The sequence below is a fragment of the Patella vulgata genome, chromosome 4 (assembly GCF_932274485.2).
Source record: "Patella vulgata chromosome 4, xgPatVulg1.2, whole genome shotgun sequence".
NCBI classification, from domain to species: Eukaryota; Metazoa; Mollusca; class Gastropoda; family Patellidae; genus Patella; species Patella vulgata.
The window spans coordinates 57,533,935-57,553,766 of record NC_065882.2 but is presented as its reverse complement, the minus strand read 5'-3'; the positions used below and the strand labels follow the sequence as shown (position 1 = coordinate 57,553,766).

The 19,832-nt window shown below is 37.1% G+C and overlaps 1 long non-coding RNA gene across 1 annotated transcript; it reads right to left on the bottom strand.

The window, feature by feature from the left end:
- Positions 1-1,043: 1,043 nt before the first annotated feature.
- LOC126818977 (uncharacterized) lies at positions 1,044-7,330 on the bottom strand. The gene is made up of 2 exons (XR_007679435.1): positions 6,836-7,330; positions 1,044-2,094 (listed from the first exon to the last, which is right to left on the bottom strand). It is a non-coding gene; the product is annotated as an uncharacterized LOC126818977 (long non-coding RNA).
- Positions 7,331-19,832: the final 12,502 nt, after the last annotated feature.

Below are 19,832 nucleotides of genomic sequence, written 5' to 3'. Positions count from 1 at the left end.
CTTCCACGGCTGATTAAAAACTCGGGGTAAAAATTCTACCGCCATGGTTTATTGTCTCAGTATTCCACAAAAAATGGCAAATATAGACTTTTATTCAATACACAAACTCCTTACTAAGAAGCATATTGATCTGATAGCTATTGAAATAGACTGTCAAGCCACGAAACAAAAAGCAACTTAGTCGTCCAGGCTGTAGATACAGATGTCATATTTTGTTGTTTTGAAGTTTTTTACTGGAATGCCACCAAGTTTTCAAAAACTCTAACTACAAGGTTTTGATGACAAAATTTATAATAGCTACAAAAACAATTTTATTGATAGATAACTCTAAATTTCAACAGAGTTAATTCATATAACTAGTCGCTAGTTGAACAAACCTGAAAAGTTTTTAAAAAAAACGCGAAGAACGTTTACCTGAGATAAGATTCATCGTGAATATTAGTCAAATTATCGCAGGAAATTTGTAAAAACAAACCTGTAAAATCTCTGGTCCGTGGGTTGATTACAAGTTTAACAACTTGTGAACAACTCTTAATTTTTCATAGTATCCATCCCTACTAATTCAAACAATCCCAGCAAGTTTGAAAAAACATCGTAAAAAACTAATGTGCAGATGAATTTACAGGATTTCAATGGCAGCGACAATAACTCCCCCAATAATTAAATTTCGATAGGAACCGTGTATGTATAAGTATGTCCCCCGGGTTGCCAAAAAAAATCACTATTACAAAGAATTGTAAGGACCGAAATCGTCTTTCGAAGTCTGAACGATTATTCTTTTCTATTTATGAGAATCCGAGGCCAAAATGATTTACTTATTGTTTTATGATTCCAAATTACTATCTAAGGAACACTTTTCAGACCTTTTGTTAACATAAAGCAAAGATATTTTTATTACCCATCTGCGGCATTTCGTTTGTAAACAGGCAACTTCAGCAGATACGATAATACACCCTTAATCACGTTAAACAATATACACGATTGCTATTTAAGGAAACATTGTTGCAATCTAATAGTAGATAATAATTGAATAAAAACAATGATGATATGAACGTTAATAGATTGTAGTCATGGAAACAAGACATACTGACATAATTGTCAATTATCATGCTTGTGACGATCTGAATTTAACTCAAATTCAAATGTTAAAGGATTCTTGCCCAAGTTATGTAAATTGTTCTAAGGATTTGAAGATTTAAAACATAATTCTACTGTAAATTTGCAGCGGTCATGATCTCACTATTCTGCAATCATTCACTTGTCATGATATTACGATATGTTGACATTTACCGTTCATGATATTCCCATACTGCTGATATCCATCTGTCATGATATAACAATGGTCATGGCATTCATACATTCGTGAGTCATGATATTACCGTACCAGAAATAAATGCTGACCATTATATTACCGTCTGCTAACGTTCACCGGTCATGCCATTACCATACTTTTGATAGTCACTGGGAATTTAACAAACTTTGAAATTTCCCCGCCTTTCATTCAGTGTTTCAACACAACTAACAAATGGCAAACCAAATTATATTACAGATTATTATATCAATACATTTATCAGGCCTGGCTGTTTTCAACTTTAGCTGCAGGTACAGGCGAGACTCTCCCACCATCACTGACACTGGTCTCGCGTATTACACTGCTGGCTGAATTACAGTTTCGTTCTAAATAGGTGGAGGTTGTATGGACGCCAGAATCCGTCACCGAATCGCCCCAATCTCTATAATAACATGTCCTCAGCTTCTGTTCGGAACTTAGGTTGACATATTCCGACGTCAGTTTTATAGATTTACTAGTTGTACAACCCATGTTGGTTAATAACTTTATAAACTCGATTTACACAGAGCTTGATAGTAAAATCGTAATGTTATTATAGTCTGTCGAATAGTACTTGAATAGTAGTGCATCTAATTCAGTTGGTTAACGGGAGTGATGTTTAGCCAAACACTGGGTAATCAACAGGTTCAGTTTGTATATAAATCTTTCATAAATTCACAACATTATTAGTTACTCATAAATCGTTAGTGGTATTGTGTTTATTTCATTACTACTGCATTCATTTCCTGTATAAACGATGATATCTGAAAAGATCATACAGAAAATTAACAACAACAACAATTAATAACAAACTCACTATTATATTTACGTAAGTACTACCCATTCTGTTAAATAATCTCTAGTTTCTAGTTCCGTTCTTACAGGATACCCCTTACAATGGGTGAGCATTTATGATCAGTTACGACATTAATATGATATAAATCATTATGTAATGAACTATCTTCATGTATTCTAGTATGGATAATAGTTTCTATTCCTGTAATGATCTCGAGCCTCGATTATCGAAGATCGTAACCGCGATATGCAATTTTTATCTTTAACATTCACTTAGCCTAGTTTAATCAAGTCTTAAACCTATCACCCACTAACGTTCCCTAACCGTAATTAACTCCAGATCCGATTCCCAAGCGCTGCTAACCATTTCCCCCTTATTACTTGTTAAAGGGCCAATCCCGATAATTTTTTGGAGAATAAAACTGCTTAATTTTGTGTTAAAATCCCTTAAAATCCTCTACCTAAGGGCCGAGCAACTAACTCAATATTTGTGATACGTTTTCAAACAACTTAAACCCGTCAGACTTCATTTGGAAATGGAGAACGATGTCCCAAGCTGTATTATGCTGTATCTGGATAAAACCAGACTTTTATTTTATAAAACTAATACCTAAGTGAAATTTACCTTTCGTTATCAAGTACAGCACATGGGTCATTTACTGTATACAGCTCTAAAGGAACGGGAATCAATCGATTATCAGGTAACCCAACGAAAAGATTGACCCGAAATCTTAAAAGGGTTACGTGTCCGGATAAGCATTTTTGACGTTCATATAGAAACGACTCAATATTTTGAGCTGAATATTTGAGACAAGGTAAATACACCATTCCTCTGTATTTTGGCGCTTAATTTTCATACGTACTCGGACTTATAATTTTGAGACTCTGTTCAAATCGGGATAGTCCCTTTAAATATTGCCATGATCTGATTAAAACACAGATCCTATTTCGTTTTGTTTTTATAGTTCAAAATTTCGTTTTATTTGTCTTTATTACACTAGGATCTGAAAGAGTTACATAATAGGCGTTCTTATTGATGTGAGGAATTAGCCTTTTGGTGCACGGAACAGTGGATAAACCACTGGAAACGTCAACGCTGATTGATTAATTAATGTCTGACGTCATAGGGTCAAAGGCCGCTCGTTTGAACCCCGGACGTGAACTCACACTAGAACTTGTCAGATATTAATGTAGTGTAGGCTATCGAAAGTATAAAAAACGAAACGAAATATAGATCTGTATTTTAATCAGATTGAAATATTGCCATCTTTTACCTTCTTATCTTCTACTTCCTAGTCGTTACCTTACATCCTCAACAGCTTAATGTAATCACGGCTTAATCTTTTATACAATAGACGTTTATTCTTTTATATATTAATCATTTTATAACAATTTATTATGCTTATATGTACTTAATTCTGCTGTCAGTGCTTATGTGGAGACTTAACCTCTCCCCCAAATTCTTAAACCTAATTCACACGCACTCTGTTCCCATGGGTGTCTAGGGTTATTTAAACAAATCTTACAAACACACATTTATTTTTACCCATTCCTTCCAAATTCCTAAAACCACAATTGCCAAATCTCTTACATCACTATTACCATCACTTTAACCATCTCTGATAAATAATATTACCCAATCCCACTTACTTTGTTACCAACAATATTATCTCATAAATACTAATGCCTAATATTCCAGCCAACACTACTACGCAGTCTCTAATACAACTATTGTCCAGTTGCTGTAAATAGTATTCCCTACCCCCACCAAGGTTATTACCCAATACCTGCTATTTTTGTTACTTAATTCCTACTTATCGTTCCCGAGTTTATTTGACAGGATCATTGTCAACCCTCTTATCCATTTATTACTTGCGCTATTGCCTCAGCTAAATAAAAAAAATGTAAGGCAACACTTTTATGAGAAAATGGTCACGGCCGTGTGCTTTATCCTTTATCATCAGATGGTGGGATGGGAAGGGCATTCAAAGCGCAAGATAATGATACAGACATATGTGATATCACAATTAATACTTTGCATCAATTAAATTGAATCACAATGTGAACCTATTACTTTCATAATAAAATTTGACGTCAAACGGGGTGTTGGATTTCGCCTTTTAAAAAGTCCAGTGTGTATGTATGCCTACGTAATTTGGAGACGATGATGGCATCATGCGGTGTCAACTGTCAGATTTCCTTAACAGGAAAATGGCAAACTCCCCCCTGCAAAAATTCCTGGATCCGCCCCTGCTACTTTTGGGTGGATTTAGTGATCTACAAATGTACATTATTATTAAATACCCAACTACATTGGCGTATGCAAGGCTACCGCGAGGAGTTGTGTCAAAATAGTTATGTTTTTTAAATGGATATTAAAGGGACAGGAGGATGACACAGGGGTTTAACCTAACTATCCCCACATCTGATTGTTTTGATGAGGGATTAGGAGGTTACTGGACAGTGGGTGTAGGACTATTGTCTGTTCTAATTAATTAGTGTCACTGGTGTAAACTTCCCACTCTAATTAGTGTCACTGGTGAACGCTTCCTGCTCTAATTAGTGTCACTGGTGAACGCTTTCCACTATCAGTAGAAGAGCATATTGATAAAATCAGTTTACTTATAAATTTATAAATTTAAATTGTGATCTGTTTTGACGTAATAATGAATTTGTAATATAAACAAATAAACTTCCGATTTAATCACAGCTTATCAGTTGACATATATAGCTCCTCTGAATCGAAAATGGTGACAGAGAAATCCGGAACCACTCCGCCACTGCACAACTCATCATTTGGAAAGTTGGCAATGTCAACCAAATAAGCTTGGTCCGGACCATCTAAATATGCACAGGTTCCTAGACTTGATTAAGACCGAATAGGAAGGTATTGAACTAATCATCAGACAACTTGAATCTGGGGACAGGCTTGCCCCCCCCCCCCCAAAAAAAACAAACAAAAAAAACAAACAAAACTACCGCCGCCTTGATGAGAAAATCACAGAAGAGAAGAACTGGTGCCAAGACAAGCATTGAATACCTCAACACTGTTATGAATTTTGAATTTTGTTGGAAAGTAAATTGTCGTATTTATCAAACTGTTTATAAATATTTATACTTTAAAAATGTATTTATTTACTCATGTTAATATATGCGCTTACTACGTATTACTTATTATATACTAGTATTTATTATAAATATTTCTGCACTATTGAAATTTATTTATTTCATCTAACAATGCACTTATTATTACTTATTACAAATTATATATTTATTATATTATATAAGTATGTATTAATTTGTATATAATTAATATTCTGGACATGGTTTAATATAAGAATCCATATTATATGTATTTTTTACATGTAATATTTTTCAATAAATATTGTTTAAATCAAGTGTCACAAATTTGTTACAGACTATACTTTAAATCCCCTTTGTTAATTAATTAGTCATGGCCTTGTGGACCCAGACTTTAAACAATAGATGTGGGGATAGTGAGGTGTCCCCGACACAGGCCACCACAAATATATACTTGGCGTCAAATACATCTACTTCGTATGCTTCCCTTTCATCGCTATGAAAACAAATCCATTGTCCTCAAAATAATATATTATTTTTTCAAAACTCTCTTCTTGAACAATATCCCCGCTGCCTGTACCAGGATTTCAATTTCTGACCCTTGATTACTCCTTGAACCACAACTATTTAATAATTCGATGGTACCACCACACTCTGATTGATGTCTATTGAAATCAAAATCATAATCTGACTGCTTACAAATTATAACATACAAATCTGACGATTTTGTCGTTTCCTTAGTAATAGTAAACACTGGCTTGTGATAACAACGTTTGATTGTTGTTATCTTGGTGTTTTCAAATTTTAATTAAATAAATCCCTTACCTGTATACATAGATTCGTTGGGACGATGAATATACGGTTTATGATTTTCTCTAAAAGTAACTAATATTTATAATCACCCGCATTTCTTGTTTATGTAGTCAGGTGGCTGTCTCTAGTTATATTAATATTTGCTGCAACCTGTCCGAATCTACCTTCTAATGAATATGAATGATATTAATAACGCCAAATACTACGCGCGAAGCCTACTCATTAGGTGATTTAATCGATAAATGAAATCTTGAGCGATGAATATGGCCGACATATCAGCTCATTATTACTAAACAAAACTATTCCTTGGTTCTAAGTGTTTCATTCGATCTCTTTCATTTGTGATTTTTCTACGGAATGGAATTTGGTTTACTTTACATTTTAATTTTACACAATAAAAAGTAGTTTTTGTGTAGAAATAGTGACATTAGGCAACACACGAGGGGCTTAGTACCAAGAACTTCAAACGTCAAAGACTAGTCTAAAGAATTGACATTGATTTGACATGTTTCCATTATCAATAATCTATTCTGCTATGAAGAAATTGTTTTATGGCTTTCTTACAATATTAGATGTCTTTAACAATCAGCCTGTGAACACAAACCCTTAAAGTTCAAGTATCAACAATACAGAATCAATAGATAACTATCTTGATCGTTTTCTAAATATATTTTGCCTTCTTGAAAATCTAATATAGTCCATGCGTTTTGTCATGCAACTGTCGTCTGACCTGAAATGGCCGTCTATATATTATAACTGGCTCGATTCGCTCCAATGCCCCACTTCACACACGATGAGGATTAATTGATAACTAACCTCCGCCTTCTCCAATGATTTTGTTCACTAACAAGCCACAAACGTAGTATAATGTGCGGTGTCCATCGTGGGTATGTTCTACAAACCACACATGTTAAGCGATGGATCGTAGAGATGGTAGACTTCAGGACATCGGTATTCATACGGCATTAGTTCGTAGTGTATGTCATCGTAACCGTGTATATGATAACCACAATGGCCCTGTTGAATCTATGGTACAGGTCTTGTCTCTCGCAAAACTTTTAGTGTTATTAACATTTCAACCACCACAAGGCTCGGGAATTGATGACGGTGGTTACAGGTTACTAATAAATAAACATTAATAAACAGCGAAGCCTCATCATATAAGATCTGCCATCGGAATCTTATTCCCCGCCTTATGTAAGAAAACATACTTATGCTTGTTAAAAATAATGGGGGGAAATGTCATGGTAAAATGTTCAACCCACCGCCGAAGATTAATGTTATGTATTACTAATCGTTCATGATAAATATATAGTCATGTCATACATGTTCTTGTACTGTCAGTAAACCGTTGTGTCCTTTGCTTGTTTGTGACTGTTGTTCCGGGCATCGTATCGTGTGTCGATCAATGCAAGAACGAACCGCCGCCTTACTTCTTTCAACGTCCAAAATTCATCACCAGACCCCGTGCAAACATAATAACCGTGCCACAGACATATATTCACGTACATCTTGGGTACATTCTCGTTCTAACTGTGTCTGCCCGTCAAATCATATTTGAGTTTTTGTGTGAAGCAACCTAACATCGATTGTGTACTAACGACCATCATGTTTATATGTATGTGACAGTCAATGTCTACAATCAGGCAATGTGTATTGTACACATTGCCTGATTGTAGACATTGACTGTAACATGTACATAATATTCGTATTCAATATACAAAAGTATTGAAGATACAAAAGTCAACAATAATCAGTATCCATAAAAGAAGAACTTAACCTTACGGATAAACCACATAAGATAGTTCTATGTCACACCACGCCATATCTATTTCAATTTCCTACAAAATGTGTTCAAATTATTTTTTTATTTAAATAATCAATATCTGTAGTCAATGTGAACTATAAAAATAGAATACTTTATTTTTACTGCCGTCTTCATTAGCCCAGTCGTAGCAGAACAGTAGGACGTTAAACCCCATTTCATTTCATTTATTTTTAGTGGGTGATCTTTTGTCTACCGTCTGCACTGAAATTTTGCATGGACCCCGGGATCAATCCGTTTGGCGTATTTTCCCCTTGTCAGTGGAGCAAGATCGAGAGCCTGCCAAGGAACGACGTCTAGGAGCTCGCATGGAACGAAAATTTCGACGTTCTGTCCTCCCATTCATTTGTCCAGATGGCACAGAAAGGTAGGACGTTAAACCCCATTGCCCTTCATTTCCATCGATCCAGATACTTTGCATAAAAGGCAGGTCGTTTATCACATTCTTTTCCGGGAGCTCTGTAATCATTTGTGATTATACATTATATATAGGTTAGGGGTGGTTCTATCTGATGACAGAGAGATGATAGTCATTCCTGAGGAAAACTCTAAAATAATCGTTAACGGAGCTGACATCGAAGCCAATATGACCAGTGACAGCTGGTTGATCTCGCCGACCATTTCTTGCCAGCCACGGTAGCAATAGTGCCCCGACTTGGTTGTGTGGAGATGCATTCAGACCAGAAGCATCATCTACTCGTACTATCCACGAACCACCACCGTCATCATCCCCCAACCTGTTTGCCCCGAAGATAATTTTTGCTGATGACTGGGCAAGGCTACTTAATTTGCAGGAGAAAACAAGTTATTACTGAGAGCTAACTAACTCGTCCCGATGTCATCCCTCTCAGTGAAAGAAGCGGCCAAGCAAATAATTACTGCTGATTATTTTGAAGGATGCATTTAGTAGGAACTATGATTAGAAATGTATGGTGGCTGATTGGTATCATGTCGTAATGTCGTGATGTCGCCTTTCATAACGCGACAACCCGACAACCTGACATCACGACATTTCTACCCGACATTACGACAACCCGACAACCCGACACCACGACATTTTTACCCGACATCACGACATTTTTACCCGACATTACGACACTAAAAATGTCGTAATGTCGGGTAAAATGTCGTGATGTCGGGTAAAAATGTCGTGTTGTCGGGTTGTCGGGTTGTCGGGTTGTCGTAATGTCGGGTTGTCGTGATGTCGTAATGTCGGGTAAAAATGTCGTGTTGTCGGGTTGTCGGGTTGTCGTAATGTCGGGTTGTCGTGATGTCGGGTTGTCGTGATGTCGGGTTGTCGCGTTAAATCTTGACCATGTTGTACATCTCTATATTCGTTTAAAAACAACTTAAAACACATTTATTTAATCAGGCTTTTAACTGACTCTGTATACAATCGTTAACATGTTCATAATCTTGTTGTTTATTTATGATTTTCCTAAGGCTAAGCAGAGATAAGCAATTTGATTGGTCGATGTTTTGGGACACAATAACCTTGATTCTAGCTAATTCTGAGTTTGATCATGAGAGAGAGAGAGAGAGAGAGAGAGAGAGAGAGAGAGGGAGGGTTTAACGTCCACTCGACACAAACTAGGTCATTTCGGGACTAACATATGGTTCAATTTTATTTCAATAATTCGCTCGCGCGTAGGGGTCTTCAGCAGTCGGAGGAAACCGGGGGACCCGGGGAAAACCCACGAGGTTAGACAGACGACCCTACTCTTTGTCATGTACAAGCTTGGGCTGGAAACCACACCACTTGACTCAATGACAGACACACAGACAAGGGCGGCTTCATAATATGTTCACATTATGAAATGAAATGGGTTTTAACGTCCTACTGTTCTGCTCCGACTGAGCTAATGAAGACGGTTCACATTATGAATGTGGACGTATACAAATGGATACGAATGCAACTCCCGCCCCCCCCCCCCCCCGCCTCGTACGCCTACGGTGAGTGTGAATCTACTTCCACTTGATCAACCATTTTCTTAATTGCCAGTTTTTTGTTATGAATATCATCGTGGCCGCTTATAACATTGATCATGGAAGTCGACAACTCGACAACCCGACATCACGACAACCCGACAACCCGACACCACGACATTTTTACCCGACATCACGACATTTTTAGTGTCGTAATGTCGGGTAAAAATGTCGTGATGTCGGGTTGTCGGGTTGTCGTGTTGTCGGGTAGAAATGTCGTGATGTCGGGTTGTCGGGTTGTCGCGTTATGAAAGGCGACATCACGACATTACGACATGATACCAATCAGCCACCATAGAAATGTCACACGAGACTATAATAAGAAATATCACAGAAGCAAACTTTTGGTTTGTATAATTTAAGGTTTTCAAAACATCACAAACTAGAAAGCTGAAAAGGAAATGAAGATTTTTGAATACACTGGCTAAATTTTGACTAATTTCATATTTTACAATAAAATAAAAGGAAACATCGTAGATTTAAGAGTGGCGGAGATATTTTTAATTCTTGCTGGTTAGACTGTACAGGAGTGGGTTGGAAAGGATGACTTTTATGTATTCCATTGTTTAAACCTTTGTAAACTGCTTCGGTATAAAAAATGTCCAAGAAACTATTGCATTGTTGTTCCTGATAACCATATTATTTGGCTGCTGTAAATACGTACACAACGTTAAAGGAGCTAAATCGCTAATATTTGGGACCTAGAAATTGACCCAAATGGGTCGCAACGCATATAATAATGTAATCTGATTGTATATAAACTGATTTACATTCAATTGTTTCCGTTTTGACTCTAATTTCAAATCGGTCTCAACCGAATAGCAATTTCTACCGTCTGGTTATTCCAGTCTATTGCGCATGCTCTCCAGATAAGATATGGCGTCACCGTTTGACATGAGGTGTGGAATATGTCTAGCCTGGTTCTTTCTGGTCACTTGTTACAAATGACGCTGAAACGCATTATGGTACACGATTCGTGTACCAATGGTAAAATGTTTATTTTGTCTTAAATATTGGATATCAGAAGCCTGCCTTTTCCCGGTAAGATCACAACATCAATGTTGATTTGAATTTACAAATAATTCGTGTTTTCAACGTGTAAGACTTTGGATGATATCGAGTTAGAGACTTAGCTACTTTAATGTCCAAGTGAAGTCCGGGAGAATTACAATAATATACCCCAGAGTCACAGGGAATGTGTAGCAGGGAATGTGTCCCACGGCGCGTGTGGTAAACGATTTGGCGGCTCCACTTTTCATAGTGCTACACCAGAGGATATATATAAATAAATATAAATAATATTTTTGTATCAGATATGTGTGTATTGGATATATGTACTCATCTGATGTCATCTTTGGAATGTGCAAGTTCTATTTAGAATCAATAAATTAATTACATTTTATTTCCTGGTTTGTGAGATAATATTGTTCCGTAGTCAAAGTAAATAATGAATAATTTTGGACACTATCATATCTAATCACAACAAACCACAACACAAATATGTGGGTATAACTATTTCTCTGCTATTTAATAACGACGTTTATAACACATACAGATCGCTTTTTCAAGTTAATTTCAAATACATACGTGGTGTATATTTGCCAGCGAAACGTTTGTGACGGAAAATCTGTGTACTGTATGCTACCTGTGTTGCCCGACATATTGTCAGCGACTAGAACTTGTGTTGTTGGCGATAAATAATCCCTTTTCTGCGTAAGCGATACCATAATCTATAAATACACTCCCGGTAATTGTTTTACTTCGAGAATGATTTATTGTTCTTAATTTATTGAATACGTATTGAATGGCGACTGTATTTCGGAATTCTATTATTAGAGACCAAAGACAGCATTATTCTGATCAGAATTCTGAATTTTAACCCGATTTAAATATCTTTTAAAAAATCTTTAGGTTTACTAAAATATCACATTTCTTAATTTAAGAATTCTTTTTTTTATTGTATTATGTTTAATAGCCATTGTTAGCGTTTATCATTTCATAGTTCTATATCACTTAACGATGATATCTGACTGTTTAATTTAAGTTTATTGTTTGTATAACAGTCAACCTCACTAGTATCCGGCTGCTGATTGGCAATAAGTGGTGTACACTCAGGGCTCTCAGATAAAACAACTTCTTTCACAGCGTTCTCAGTTTTTGTATTTTGTTCACATCCATTTAATTTAAATAAAGACCCATCGACCTCACCATTGTGTAATGATCTATCGACGTCACTATTGGCTAAAACTCCAATTTCGTTGATAACTGATACTGATGTAGCCACGTTGCCATTGGATGCAGATCTGTCCACATCACCATTGGTTACAGATCTGTGTTCGCGGTCAGACGATACAGATTTGTCGTTGTTATCACTGATTATGTTGGTGTTGCACGCTGGAACACTGAAATCCATAGCCCTTCGAGTATTGTTCTTGGGGACGCCCCCAATTGTTATTATACAAGGATTTATAACCAGATTGGATATTGCCGAGATCTCTTTGGCTTCGTCGTCATGTATCGTTTGAATCAATTTTGACACAGCAGATTTCCTGGCTTTTCTTTCCATCAACAGGCGTTTCTCTTCAAATGTTTTTACGAAAGTTGTCGCTTCCTTTATGTTGTCTTCAACTATTCGTTTCCTTTTTGTGTATATTCCTAACAAACCTATTACTCCTATTCCATATACTAAAACTACGGCTACAGTAAATTTCATAGCTCCATCATAATCATATGGAGGTTTGCTGTTCAAACAGTTTCCAGTTAAATTTTCACAAGGTGGTGCGGTTGCACAAGGGACAGCTGTTGTCCTATTTATTGCATGCGGTAAAATAGTCATGTTGAGGATCTGCATTGGTATTGGTGGCATCTTGTTGACTTCTGAAAATATAAAAATAGAACATTAATTATGGATGAAATTTGTCTTCTTAAATGTACCGAAAAGAAACCAATGTTTGCATGTTCCGATTTTATTTGTCAAATACTTTCTTTTGTTCAAATCTTGTCATGAAATGTATTGTGGACCCGTCCCCGCAGTAGCAAACAACAAGCCAAAAAGAAAATAACGAATAAGGAAGGAATTGTAGATTAACTTAATGTGTATCAGTTAAGCAGTTGCAGACTGCAGCACAGTGACTGAAGCAGACCCCCAAGATTTCACTTTGATTTTTAGTTGCTAGTGGACGTATATTACCGACCTCCGAATCCAGATCAAGGCACTTGATCGCGGGGTGTTTTTGTGTCCGCGATTTTATATTTTGCCTGCGGTACTGGTATTAGTGGCGCGCTTCTTTAACACCTAGAATCGTAGTACTGAAACATCACAAACATTCCCGTTTGCAGATGGGAGGAAACTATCAACGAACGGCAAAGCATTTGCTCAAAACTAATTGTTTATTAAAATAGTTAGCGAGCAATATTTCACCGAATGTCTGCTTCCGAGGAATAAATAAATCAGGAATGTTAATCATATTTTTGTTTACTGTTTTCTTACCTGAATCGGGATTTAATCCAACAAGCCAGTACTTTGAACATATATATATATGCTTTTCAAACACCAGAAAGAATTTATAAGTGTTACCCACCAAGAACAAAAACAAGTCTTGTTTTGTCATAATATAATGTGATATTTGGGGTATATGTTATGAGGATTAGTAAGGATTATACTTATTATAAATATACCTATATATACATGTATATACAAATCGGTTTGTTTAAAGCGACACCCAAGTCCATATGGATTTACCCAGTCTTCTAATTCACAGGTCTCATAACCACTCCAGGGACGTTACTAGCTCAGAGCAACGAGGGGGGGGGGGGGGTGTTCTCAGGGGGTGCTGTAAAATTGACGGACAATGTATATCTATTGTTTTTATACGCCCCCCCCCCCCCAGTTACGGGGCCTGCTTATAACCAGCACTAAATTAACATATATTTAGGCTGAACGAAAAAATTGGAAGTAATTGCGCGTTCAAGAAACGGTTTTTATTGATGATATACTTATAAGCAAAGTTACCTCCCTTCCATTGACAAATTTCTTTATTTGGAAATTCAGGATAATCAGCATGAAAATAGTATAGGCCTAATAATCGATAAAGGAAATTTATGAAAGAGTAAAATCCTTTTGAAAGCAGCTCCCAAAGTTGAAATTTTTGGGCAATAATGTATATTCTATAATGACCGGTTTCTATTTCTAATCAAATATCAGTATTTGATCGGTGAATGATCGATCTTATTGTGTAGTAAAATCATGGGCCTATTATCAACTCGACAAAAACAATTACCGATCGAGGGATCACCTATGCAAAAGTACGTCTTTAAAATTTAGTCTGGTTGTCTAGTGAACAATACTTGCGTTGTTGTACTAGGGTCTTTTTTGGTGGGTTGGATGGCCGAATGGTTAGCACGTGCATGCTGTATCATAAGGTCTGTAATTGAATCAACTGGCGTGGTTTCGAATCCCCGTTTGTACGTGACAAAGAGTAGGTCGCATGTCCAACCTCGTGGGTTTTCTCCGGGTCCCCCGGTTTCCTCCCACTGCTAAAGACCCCTATGCGCAAGCGAATTATAGAAATAAAATTGAACCATGTGTTAGTCCCGAAATGACCTAGTTTGTGTGGAGTTGACGTTACCCCCCTCTCTCTCTCTCTCTCTCTCTCACTGGGGTCTTAAACGAGATCGCCATATTATAGATATGCGAAAATAAACGTCGTGGTAATAGATTGAATCAACATAGCTAAGATCTTGTCTATAATCTTCTAACTCGTATTTAATACAGAATTTGTTGGATAATAACTGAGATAATGAACATGTGCCAAAAATATATTTTTTACAAACACGATTGTTTTCAACAAATGATATCAGAAATTCCTCAAATGCTTTATTCTTTTGTTTTTGAATGCTACATTTTCTTCGTGCCCTAAACTATTGTTTAAAGATCGCAAAAGTGAATGTCAATCTAACACTGCACTTTTACAACAATAAATAAGATGGTGCATATATTGAAAATTTGGGGAGTGGGGATGGATGACCGAATGGTTAGCACGTGCGCGCTGTATCATAAGGTCTGTCATTGAATCAACTGACGTGGTTTCGATTCCCCGGTTGTACGTGACAAGGAGAAGCGTCGCCATGCTAACCTCGTGGGTTTGGTCCGGGTTTCCCGGTTTCCTCCCACTGCTAAAAACGCCTACGCGCATGCGAATTATTGAAATACAATTGAACCATATGTTATTCCCGAAATGACCTATTTTGTGTGGAGTGGACGTTAAACCCCATTACTCTCTTTCTGATAATTTGGGAAAGTTGATTAGAAGAAGCTAAAAGGAGCTGGCCCTCTCATTTATACCTGATATTGAGATGCTTTCAATATCGCTGAGATTATATATACAGATTAAGATTTGTTTCATTGCAGGTTTGAATGGATCGAAACGATCAATATCAGAGATGTATGTCTTGAAAATGTTCATTTGCTAATTATGAAATGATAAATAGCATGATGAAGTTGAACGATGACAAGACAGAAGTCCTGTGGCACCAAACAACAACTTCTGAACATAAGTCAAAAATCAATAACAACCGCAGACTCCACAATCAAATTTGTTGATAACCTTAAAGATCTTGGTGTTTATCTTGATTCAGAACTCAGCATGCAGAAACAAGTAAATCAAGTGTGCAAGACCTGCTTCTTTCATTTGAGTTCCATTCGTCAAACCCACCATTTCATCACAAAAGATGCAGCACATGCGTTGGTTCGATCTTTAATCTTATCCAGACTCCACTAATGCAATAGCCTTCTATATCTGGCATGAACAACTGCCTTATACTAAAATTTTAACTTGTGCAAAATACTGCAGCTAGAATTGTGTGTCATTTTAGTAGAAATTGTCTTATAACTTTTAAAGGATTTACATAGGCTTCCAGTGGAAAGCAGAATTAAGTTCAAACTTCTCTGCATAACCTACAAATGTCAGAGAGGTGAAGCAACGGACTACTTGTCCTCAATGCTTGTTTCTTATGTCCTCCAATAAAAACCTTCGGCCCCAAAATGAACTACGTCTTGTGGTGCCCAACTATAGACTTATATCATTCGGTCATAGATGCTTCTCATACACTGTGCCAAACCTACGAAATTCATCACCTTTGACATAAAGAATTCTCAATCCCTTAGCTGTTTCAAGAAGTCGGTAAAGACTCATAGTTTTTCGACTGTTTATTAACAGTTACTCTCTTTCTATCTTGTGATAATTGGTAGGCTAAATGGTTCATTGCGCAATATAAGAACTCACTATTATAGATCTAACTACCTTAACCGGTCAGATTTTAGTAATCCATGTATGTTATACCTATCACCAATTAACATAGAAAAGGTTATTAAGTATCGTTTAAAGATTGTTGGAAACATTTAAGCTTATAAATATCATTTGTTTGTATACATACTCGTTTGCACTTTTGTTACTTCACAAGTATACCTTTTATACACATATCTTAAATCTGTATAATATAAACACACTTATATAAAATTTATGATCAAAGTTGATATAAAGTTATTTCAAATTTGTAACTTTTTGTATTTGACCTATTGCTGCAATAAACGTATTCTTGCAGGGGAGCTGCGGTGGCCCGGTGAGTAAGACGTTGTCTCGTTAACCTGTAGTTCCCGCGTTCGATTCTTATGTTCATCCGAATTTTAAGCGGAGATTTCCCTTTTGTCAGTGGTGCAGGGCGGAGGACTTAGGCACGGGACAACGAATATGACGTAAGACCGAGGTCCCGTGTTAACATTGGAATTCGAAATAAGACTAAGAAAAATAAAATCACCCCATAGCACACTGTATGGCCCATCGTCATTAGCCCAGCGGGGGGTTGGATGGCTGAATGGCTGAATGGTTAGCGTGCTCGCGCTGTATCATAAAGTCTGTCATTGAGTCGACTGGCGTGGTTTCGAATCCCCGGTTGTACGTGACAAGGAGTAGGGTGGCCTGTCCAACCTCGTGGGTTTTCTTCGGGTCTTCCGGTTTCCTCCCACTGCTAAAGACCCCAATGCGCAAGCGAATTATCAAAATAAAATTAAACCATATGTTAGTCCCGAAATGACCTAGTTTGTGTCGAGTGGACGTTAAACCCCATTTCTCTCTCTCTCATTAGCCCAGCCTTAGCAGAACAGTTGGACGTTAATCCTATGTCATTTCATTTCTTATTCTTATACAGATGACAAAGTATGATAATAAAGTATTTTTAAACTACCATTCATAGTGACATTTATATAAACCATTAACATCAAGTTATGTCAACACAGAAAATGTTACATACTTACGTACATTTACTCCTGATATGAAAACACGTTTAAAAGTCTTCTAACTTGTCACGATCCAGACCAATACGCTCTGCATATTTGTGCAAGCTTCAGGTAGACATTATGTATGAAAGGTTTCAAAGCTAATAAATAATAGTATGTATAGGTTATATTTACAGCATATGTTGTATACTCAATATAAAATAAGTTACCTACACGCTAATCTATGTAACAGCTTGACTTGTTCAGCATCTCGAAAAACATTCAAAAAATGCAGGACTGATCGAATATGGAAAGCGGACACCGCCATATTATATTACTATAACAGTGACTAAGAATTCAGCAAACAAAGCACGTCATGCATATAATCAAACCGCATGTTCCTGATATAATTATATACATCTCATATTCACCTCCCCAACCCTACAGAGGTATAGTATTCATATTCACCTAGCGTCATTTGAACGATATATTTCGGTATTTTCCATTTTGTTCCGGATCTTATACAAGCGGAATGTTAACGTAATGATCATGTCCTACCAGAAAGGTATCCTATTTCAGGAACATTGCTAAACAATTGACGGGAATAACATACTTGATGAAATTTTTATTTCCCTTACTACTTAGAAGTTTCTGAAAATAACCATTGTATTGACTTTCAATTAAAGTGGGAAGTAGAAAAGTATGTGTCATTATATTTCTAAAGAGATCATTTATTGAAAATATAAAGCGTATGTTTGTTTTGTTGAAATGAAATGCAATCTTGTTTATTATCCTATATTTCTATACCAACCGTGATAAATAAAGAAAGCTAACCTACGCCATACAGTCAGTGTGCTATGGGTGGAGTTTTCACAGACAGCGACGCTACGGCCCAGGTCTCTTTTACGTGTACCCCAGCTTTGCGTCCCATCTGAAAGACTAGATACTTTTCAGTGCAAGCCCCCACCCCACTTGATGATAAAAACAGTAAGCTCTAGCTGTTTTGTTTCATTGTGATTAAAGTACCTGTTGATAAAACAGTAAGCTCTAGTTGTTTGGTTTGATTGTGATTAAAGTATCTGATGACAAAACAGTAAGCTCTAGTTGTTTGGTTTGATTGCGATTAAAGTACTTGATGATACAAACAGTATAAGCTCTAGTTGTTTTGTTTGATCGTGATTAAAGTACCTTTAGTTAAACATACATTATGCAAGAGCTAAATCTGCCTATTGCAGGTCTTTCTTTAGGCATGAAATGTTATCTAAATTATTAATTAGACATTAATTAACTTATCCAGACCATAATCAGCTCTCGATGGCATCGCTAGCCTGTGATCTTTAGTGGATTATGATCCGATTTACTGCATAACTTTCCTTCACGATTTAATGATTAAATGGACAATCGAGAATATGATTTTGGTCGTACCGACTTTAGTAATGATGATCGAGGCTAGGCGGAAATTTCAATCGCTTAATTCTCGGTTCATAGTGGATCAATTTGACTGAAATTTTCAGCAAACTGCCTTTACATTATCTAGTTTTTAACTATTATAGTTAGAACTGCCAACTCGTTATCTAATCTCCCATAATATATCTTTAATTAGTTACTAGACTTTGACGCCAACTTCCACCAGGAGTGATATCGTAGACAAGTGTTACCCGAGAAACTTACTAGAGGAAGCCATAGGGGGTAGACTTGATCCAGTTGGATTTGTAAGACATAGTGTCTATGCAGGGGAATGCCCAAGGTAAATCTCATCGAAAGGAGAAAGTCCGGGAAATAGAAAAGGAAGGATGCCGAGCGTGCGCAGTCTGACCCGCTTTGCCATAGTTGCTACGACCTTAGTTAGGGTAGGTAAGTATTGGTCGCCTGCCCGACCTAAATGCTACGACCACAGATGTTGAGACATTGGTTAGGGTAGATAGATTGTAGGTTTGACTGTCAACCGGGCCCTAGGACCCGCCGCCTGTCTGACCTTGGTTCAAAGATGCAGCAATGTTTTCCGGGCCAGGCATTGTCGTACCATACCCCTTACCACCAAAAGAAAAAAACGGCCCCCACAGGGCACCCGACATTTCTTCACGTAGGAACGTCCGACTTGCAGTAGACCTTGGGATGATCACTTATGGATCCCGTCCGTTGGGTAAAGTACCTTTGACACATTTAACTATTTATACAACTTGTTGCTTGCCTATGAACGGAAGTTCGACGGCCTGTCTGGTATTAAAAGCCGGATTAAGCCTTTTTTTGTGACTACTATGACAAAGGGAGACAATGGCTTCTTAGAAAACACTTGTCTGCGATATCACCCTAGGTTGAAGTGGACGTTAAACCCATGGAACGAACGAACTTGTCTGCGATATCACCCTAGGTTGAAGTGGACGTTAAACCCATGGAACGAACGAACTTGTCTGCGATATTACCCTAGGTTGAAGTGGACGTTAAACCCATGGAACGAACGAACTTGTCTGCGATATTACCCTAGGTAGAAGTGGACGTTAAACCCCAGGCACGAACGAATGAACTAAGAATAACGATGGCGGAGAAACAAAACTAAAACGGTAAAAACATGTCACCACAAGCATTGTTTATTTTGGTCACTTTCATGATTCTGCAACATATAAACAATTATCCTGGCAACTGTCCTGATTCTGAAAATTGTGTTACATAATCCTTTTATTTATTTTTTAGGCCACTTTCCTTTAATGGTGAGACACTTTGAACCATTG